Source organism: Ostrinia nubilalis, chromosome Z (genome assembly GCF_963855985.1).
Source record: "Ostrinia nubilalis chromosome Z, ilOstNubi1.1, whole genome shotgun sequence".
NCBI classification, from domain to species: Eukaryota; Metazoa; Arthropoda; class Insecta; order Lepidoptera; family Crambidae; genus Ostrinia; species Ostrinia nubilalis.
The window spans coordinates 8,391,493-8,400,572 of NC_087119.1; the positions used below are offsets into that span (position 1 = coordinate 8,391,493).

The following is a 9,080-nucleotide window of genomic DNA, read 5'->3' on the forward strand; positions in this document are numbered from 1 at the left end:
TTCCTTTGGCCATGAACCCTGAATCGGGGCGTAAAGAGTTGGCGCGAAATAAAAATTCGTACGTGCTGTGGGCCATAGCTGAATAACCTAAAAATAACCGATGCTTCGCTATGTTTATGTTTAACTATTCATTCATGAGAAGACTATGAGATGCACGCGCGCGCGCGACCGCCGCGGCTGTCTTTGGCAGTGATCCTTGTTGGAAACATCTATGAGTACGAATGGAATGCTTCTTGTATTATAGTATTGTTAGCATTGAAGTAAAATGTAATACCTACTACAGTGTGACGTAAAGTTTATTCTATATCGCATTCCAAATTCAGAATTTGAGCAATTTTTAACTGAGGGTTTCAATAATGTCGAAGTAAATTACATTTAAGTTAATTACCTACTAGCTTTTTGCCCACTGCTTTACTCATTTCATCCCCTTAGGGGGTGAATTTTGGAAAATTAGATCCAATTTTAGCGGATTTCTACGTCATAAACTCCCTGCAGGCCAAATTTCAGCGTGCAAACTTATTCACTAGCTTGAGCTGTGTGTTGATAAATCAGTGAGTCGGTTACGGTGTCTTTATAAACAGATAACATTAACTGTCGCAGTAAAATATAAAATCTCAGTGCACCGGGTCAAGTAATTTTGCATTAATGTGTTTGTTGGTCATGAATGTGTACTCGTGAGATCCACAAGTCAAGAGGTCGTTGTCAGTTAAAATTTAACAGTTGATTCTAAGAATGAGAGCGCTCTTATTTAAACAAAAGTGCACTGCACGCATTTCGTACGGTCACGAAGTTGCCTACATACCAGTCAGCAGTACCTATTCATACTGATAATTATAATTTTTCAAATGCGAAACGACTATGGCTGCCAAGAAAAGCAAAAATCTAGACAGCTTTGATCTACATTGAGACCAAAATCCGAAAAATGGTGAAAGCAGTGGAATAACTAAAAGTAATCCACTTGAGTCATGGCCTACATAAATCCAGTAATCCTATCGAATCTGGGCAGTGTGAAGTGTAAAAACTTTACGTAATGAATTTCGTCGAATCCTGTATGGGAACATGATACCAAAGATCACGTAACAACCGGTGCAGCCGATGTGTTAATTCGTAATAAAATCGGGCAAAACTAATTATTGCAACACCTGAGCCTAAGTGGTGTTAGTTCACTCGTAAAGATGGCGGCAGGTCGTGTGGGAATGACAATATAATAGCATTCCTCGCCAAGGAAAGGTCAGTCCCCTGTGAACCGGGCTAGAGGCGGCCGGAGCGACCGCCCCAGCTGATCGCAATCAGCATGGACTAATTAGAAACATAAGCGATTATTCCTTTTATGTGTACAGTCGACAGCACATCAAACTATAACATTTTATGATGCAAAATCACACTTACTCCAACTGCATAAAATGCTACCTTGTTCGGCATATGCCGTCGTTTGTACCTACCACAGTAAACTTTTAACAAGCTATAACCAATAATCATGCTCCATAGCGTATCGATATAATGGGAAATCGTACCTACCTAGTTGCACCTAGAAACTATTTTACCTAATTGCGAAATAATAAAACTGCAAACGTTCCAGACACATTGACATTTTAATAAAATGTGACCTTACCTTTATTTTAAATTGGGCAATAAGATCGTTACAAAAATGTTTATGAGACAACAAAATTAAATATGCAATAACAAAAATACGATTATGTTAATCGAAACATTTTAAACCATAAATTAACTCTGCAATTAACACATTAATGCAACACATTTTAACAAACACATCTAAAACGAAGAATATACAAAATAATATTAGCATCTGCAAAATAAATTGCGAAGTTGTTTTGCAATATTTACGAGTATGTCCGTTTATTACAATAATTTATTGGAATTCATTTATTCAATGTATAATAATCGCTTTATATGTATAATTTATGAGTATAGATGCAGCGAGTGTTTTTAGAGAGAGTTTTTACTATTATTAAAGCTTTGGTCAAAATTAAATGTAGCAAACAAGAAAAGACGCTTTTCTTATTTTACCTGCCACCCAGCCTATTTCTATTCCCGTTAGCGTTACATAGATACCGATACCAAGTTAATTTAGGTATCAATGATCTTCCTCGAGCAAACGGTAGTGGTGGGGTCGTATAATCGTAAACACTTGATTCGATGCGTGACAAATCGCGTGGTACAATCTGTCGCACCGATCGATCATTCTTTATAAATTCCACGAGGAAAAAAAGGCCTTTCAAACACCGTTCACCGGGAATAAGTAGTCTGTCTTATTCTCAGACACGTTGACCTTTTTGTTTGATTTAAAAAACTAACATTAAAAATTGGAAGCGTAGAGTAGCGGTGCAAGTTGTTCTCGGGTTGTCTTAGCCCATGACGCTTTCGAAGGCTAATTTTCGATGTTGGCATGCACGACTGGATCAATCTGATTTAATAAGTATCAGCGTGGGTACGAATGCGAGAAATGGCCATTTTATTGCTTAGTTTTCGCCTGTTGAATATTTATTCAAGTTTGCGCGCCCGCTTGCGTCAGACAGACGCGGATAATAAAGCGTGTTTTCGAATAGAAAACTATACTTGCAGCGCACAATACTTATCGTAAAGTAACACACATATCAATATGAAATTACTTAGAAAGATAGAAAACTCTAGAATTTTTTTACTACACCACCTAAAACAATAATAAATCCTTAAGAATTAAAAGTATTCAGTGTATTTTTCCATTCTCTATCTACGTTATTTTATAGACTTGTAACAGTCTCATATCATCAGCACACGCTAAAACCTTAATTGCATTCCAATTAATTTACTATGAGTATTATGATACCTACATAATTATCAGGTATCTTTTATACATTATTAGTACATGACAAATGCTTTGCGTTTCATGTTTTATTTTAATTTAAATTGAGAGTCGGTTAATTAAAAATAAATAGTTAATAACTGAAGATATATTTAATAATTAAAAACTGATCAAATCATTCAATTATAAAGATCTCTCCAGATGTCTCGATTGTTGTCATTTAAAATTATTAATTAACAACTATACCAATTTGTTACTCGTATTGTAGAAAGACTCGGTAGTAGGTAATGGTCCGTGAATCGATTTTTTCTTAATTAAAACATTTTAAAATAATAACTCTTCAAAGGAGGCCGTCTTTAAGTTATTTCCAATTTATTGCTAATTATAGATTGTTGTAATCTCAACAATTTTATCATCATTCATTATCATAATAAACACAGACGTCTTGAGACTATACATTAGAAACTCTTTTGCTCATTCATTACACACAACAAATGCCTGTAACGGGATTCGAACCCGCAACGAGTCGAAATCCGGTACGCCAACCAACAGAGATTAAATAAAAACTATGTTCAATATTATTACGATCGCATCACTAATTGGTATCGATATTGTTACACTTGGAATGTATTAATGGGAATGTAGTTCCCACGGGCATTATTTGGAAAACCCAGTGAAAAAATATGTGAGCTGAATTCTCACGGAGTCGGCAAAAAAGGTGGTGCGTGAATGAAATTCTAAATTATTTCAATGTCCACTAACAATCTATCAAGTCGCGTGAAAAATTACAGTAGTTAGCATGACCGAAACAGATTGCCCGATGGGATCGCGTTACTTTGTTTCCGGCGGTAGATATTTGTTTGTGTTTCTTTCGCTTCCGCGGTCATACGAACGAGTGTACAGGGAATTTAGGTTTAATGTCTCATTAATTTGTTCCCCACTTCCCTAGTCTTTTTTATTGCACGTATTTAGGTCGTCACTGAACAACAATAGAAATATGATCTTTTGCCTTAATCGCGATTACCTACTTAGAGCTCAAAATTTAATACTTTTTGTGATTTTTCTTTTCAGATTTGATAGAGCTATAATGGCTCTATCAACTATGGTTGATTTAAAAAAAATCGCTAAACTTGTAAAAATCCATCTTCTTGTCGACATCTTTGTGGTTTGATTAGGTATAGGGTATTTTATTACTCGGACGTTTTCTAGATTTTTATTTAACTACTTAGACTTCGTCCAAGTTTGACTTCCATCTAATAAGGAAAATTTCCTTCGATATTTGACCAATGAAGCTCAAATTGAGGCGGAAACCACAAAAAGCTTTGCAAAAGAAAACAGTGAAATGAATTTTATATTTTACTGTTTAAAAATATTCAATAAGTAAACGCTCGCTAATTTTCTATATACATTTCGATTTAGATCTCTAGTCGAGACAAGCATTCGCTAATTTTCACTACTACTTACTAATTTTCTCTAACTTTATACATTACCCAGTGGAAAATAATTATCTATTTGAAAACATAGTTCCGACGTTCTGCTAATGCCAACTAAGTTAATCATAGAGCTTTAATATAATTATTGCTGCTAAGTAAATTACTAGGCTTTCTTGTTTCTCAATGGAAAATCAAATGAAATGAATAAAAATTCCCAGATTAATAATAAAATTAGAACTTACAAGTCGAATAATGTTAAATAAGTTAAAGCAGCAACACTCAGACCTTAACTGGAACAATAAAAATGTAGAGCTGATTTACTGTTTGCGATAAGTCAGTTAAAAGACCTTATTTAAAAAGTTGATGTAGAGTTAATTAATATTTGTATTTCACTTTAAAGTTGCATAACTACTTGTGCTGTTAGGTAAACCTAGTTATTTTGTGGTCTTCACACAAAATTTACTCTGCGGTCTGTATCGCCGAACCAGTAATTAATTAATATAAATAGCGATAAGGTTCCATCCCATCGAAACAGCAAACTCATATTAAACGTAACCACCAAATAATTTGGCGGAATAACCCCAACAAACGGTCCAGTAATTAATTCTGTTACGTAGCGAAACTCGTTTAATAATTAATCAATTGCTGGAAACAAGAGCAAATCACACAATATACGCTCGTATAATACGAGTATACACTCGTAATAACATTCGTATCGGTAAACGAATTCTGTTACAAACTGAACATTGGAAAATTGTGGAAACCCGGCGGCAAATTGCCTTTACTGTATAAAATACAAGATTCATTCGAAAAATATGATTGGCTTGTTAATAGAGCTGATAGAAATTGTTTTATGAGTATTTTATTTCTAGTTCCATTTAATACAAACGCCAACCTAACTAGTGAATTAATCGCATTCTTTCTTACTCCAACTACCTCTTTATCTAGAATTACAAGTATTGTGCAATAAATCAACGTGATCTTCCCCCAAAGGTCAATTAAAAACTTTTTAATTGTCTGGGGTCTGGGTATAGAGGGAAATAAACCTACTGGGAGTGCCAATAATTGTTACTGCGACTGTGTAGTCAACAAAGAAAAAAACCATTCGTTTGTTTTCTGACGCATTTTTCAAATGAGGCGATCCTGGTCTGTCTGACCTCCAAATACTGAATCTATTTAGTACAATAACATTGTTTACTTAGTGTCTCTACCTACCGCCTGATGCTGAAATTCTCCCAAAATTATTCCACTTATTTCAATATCAAGTAGGTATATCATCCGCAATTGCACTATCAATATCACTTTAAGCGTGTACGTAATCAATCAACATGATAAGCTATCTTTGAAATAATACGAACAAAATTTCGATATCGTGTAAAATTTTTAGAGAACGACATTTGGTATTTCAAGTAAGTAAACTGCTTTAATTGTAACTCATGCGTGTCGATCAAATTGATCAAACAACGCTAGCGCCAGTCGTGGACATAGATTTGGCGCACCCAAGTGACGTGGGCAGGGCGCATTATTGTCCGACGTCCACCGTTTGTTGTTTGGCCACATGACATCACCACAAGGTCGCGCTGCAACGCATTCATAACACCTAATAATAACTTGTGATGACACAGCGAAGTTATCGGGAGCAAAACATTAGACGGTCGCGGCCGCTGTCACCATTATCGCACGCTCGAGCACGACCGAGGCTCTTCGAGATTCCGTGATGCTGATTCGATATCACCCTTTTTTATATTATCTCAAACATCTACTTTTGGTCACGCCACAGGAAAAGGAGATAGATCACTAGAAATGTAGACAAAGACATTTCAGAACAATGTAGCCAAATGTTGATCAATAAAAATGTAGAGCCGAAAGTTTTTAAATCTCTTTTGCAAACGAACCAGAAGTAAGGGACTATTATCGTAACGTTACTGAAATTATGTAGAGTTTCAAAGTTGAAACATGATTCATGTAATAGTAGAGGCAATAAATAAATGTTAAGAACCACGTAAAAGTATTGACTCAGCATTGTTTCCCGGGGTGACATGCTTTCAAATCCTTGTCGCCCCACTTTCATTTATTGCGCTGTCATGATTTGCATGAAGACAGGACATCCTACACTTAGCGCGGGTTGGCGGGAACGTAAGAAAATGCAGGCTTCCTGCCACCACGCAGACCTAGAAATGGTTTGGCACATGACCTCACCTAATGGCACTGCCGAAACTGGGTCGCTCGTCAGTGCGGAGACGTCCCGCATTTTACAAACATTGTTCTATTGCGGTTAGTTAATATAGTTTAGTACACAAATGGTGTGCCCCTATACCGCAACTCTACACTTTTCCAAAACTTGAAAGTTTGTATGAGGAAAACCTTTTGTCTATTTATTATACATATAAAGATCAGTTCCTTACTACCAACGATTCCAAAATTATGTTCCGTGGAAAAGTTGCCGAAGTTTGTGAAGATACATTACCTATGATAGAATCGTTGCTATAGTTGTTTTAATCGTACCTAATTTACAGTTACGTGTATCTTTTCGTAGCGATGATAATTTCACGAAAAGAGATAATTCTGCCTCGGTATAACGCGTATGCACTAGATGACTAGAGTAGAAATTAGATGTGGAATTCCAGAAAATTTAGGACATTCTTAGCTCTATTACCTTTAACGTTCAGGAACCGCAGCACGACAGTTTTAGACAGGTGTATTCTCAAACAAGCGCAGCGTTAACATAGAGCAATTCACGAAACTCAGTTTGACAGTTCTAAAATTACGTTTTCCGCTCTCATTTTGTTATACCTACTTAGTAGGAAAGAGACAGACTTAGCAATAATAGAGACACCTAGTCAACGTCACGGAGGGGCCTGTGTTCTAGATGGTTCAGAATAGATAAACCTTAACCTTTCCGTGGCGGTAAGTAGTGGCTATAAAATTAGCCTAACGATTTTCCCCGTGACGTGACGTGAGCTTGCGTCGACGAACAACTAACCCCAGATGACTAAACTTAGGCCACAAACTTTGAAGGTCATGCATGCTTGACATTTACTTTGGCTCGTCACAGTATCATTTTTGCTCCTGATAAAACTTCTAGAAGTTCTTCCACAATATTTAACGTCGTTTTGGCCTAAACGGAAACAAGACGTAAATTACCATAGCAATGTCAACATCAACACTTGCTGATTACTTCCTAATGTTTCATGCAAGAACTATAGTTATACTACATCTGTATAGTTATACTTACTCTATTAATTAAATTGCAGGTTATCTACCCTCAGTGAAATAAAAAACGTGTAGCTCTTAGAGAAATAGCTATTGAAATCAATTATAATTTACTCTTATTAAATATTTAGATCAAGTGGGTAAGTAAACTTGTAATTGCATTGAGTCGAGTGATTGATAAAACGATAGTTAAATGATACGCGCAATCATAACATGCAACAAAGTTGTGATGCAGTAGGTCTGTATCTGCGACTCTACCCTAGAGGCATCGCAATGACAAAGCTAGTTTCGTTTCCAATTCTCCAAATACCCACCGAATGAAATAACTAAGTGCTGGAAATAAGAACACTGACCGTTCCTTTAACTTGGTTTCAGTTGCGTAACTTGATATGCAATCCGGCAGTATAGGTATTACTGTTACACCTACCTACATATTCACTAACACGTTTTGGCTTAAAGTGCGTAGCTTTTGCTTAGACATACAGTATTATTCCAAATCCACGTGTATTTACAGTCTTACTTCAGGAAATAATGACAAAAATCGAATCAATTTGTAACACCCGGCTTTTCTCTACATGTTTACAACATACGAAAAACAGATTGAGATAATATCTTATTTATAGTTCGCACATAGTCATACATAGTTTCGTGTATGACACGAAATGACGCGCAGTCGGTAGGTATAAAAACATGAAACAAGTGCATGATACGTACTTGCACTAGGTCCGGTCGCTGCGTCGCCGGTGCATTCAGGAGCAGCCGTCCGGATCGCTCGCTGCCAAACGTTCGTTTCAAAAACAAGAGGGACCTAATAGATGCGGCCGGCTGTTTATAAACATTGAAACACTCGGGACGGGATGCGATCAATACCGCGTCGAGCGCGCTCCGAGCGGCCGGGGCCACGCCGGCCCCAACCAACCTCACCTGCCGCGCGAAATCTGCGGCGTAGACAGATCACAGTGCACTGGACCGGTAGTAGACGAGTGCAGCAGGCGCGAGAGCGTATCGCACGGACGTTCTGAGCGGGCGGCTGGCGGCGGCCGTGTGTGCGCCGCCCTAGCTGTTACGTCACTCGGTTCTGACAGCCGGCGCGCGAGGGCAGCACCGGCGCCGGCCGCCGCAGCCGCGTCGCGGCGCCACCGGCGCGATCAATACGCGGTCGCGCCGCGCGCCGGCCCCGCTCAGCGCACGCGTGTTCTCTTTTTGCGGCGTCCCCTGGCGACCCCTATTGCAAATAATCTCAAAGGAGCGAGCCAATCTCGATGCAACTAGGTACACTCTGCATCTTTTACAGCAACTCAACCTAACATTATATTGGAACTCAATTGCAGAAGTAATATTGTATTGGGTGGGCCAAGTGATATACCGCTATGACACTCAATATTGGGAATACTACTACCCACCCGCTGTTAACTATCTTTGTCTAGACAAAAGACGATCGTGAAGCTGTCTTCAAATTACACCATTCATTTTAAATAGGTTCTCACTCGCTTATCATATTATTAAAAATAACTCTACGAGTAATAAGGTTTGAGCAGACTACATGGTAGAGTTAAGCTCTACATTAGGGTAAGTGCGCTAGTTTTCGTCCAATTATCGGAGTTGCCAACTTTGTGATGCGAAATGAATAT

General features: G+C 37.9%; 1 protein-coding gene across 1 annotated transcript in view; it reads right to left on the reverse strand.

Annotated features, from left to right (window-relative positions):
• LOC135086868 (uncharacterized) overlaps nt 1-8,504 on the reverse strand; it is a 51,174-nt gene extending 42,670 nt beyond the window's left edge. Inside the window, exon 1 of the mRNA XM_063981694.1 lies at nt 8,164-8,504. The gene's annotated coding sequence lies outside the window, so the exon portion shown is untranslated. The remainder of the gene's footprint in view (nt 1-8,163) is intronic.
• Nucleotides 8,505-9,080: the final 576 nt, after the last annotated feature.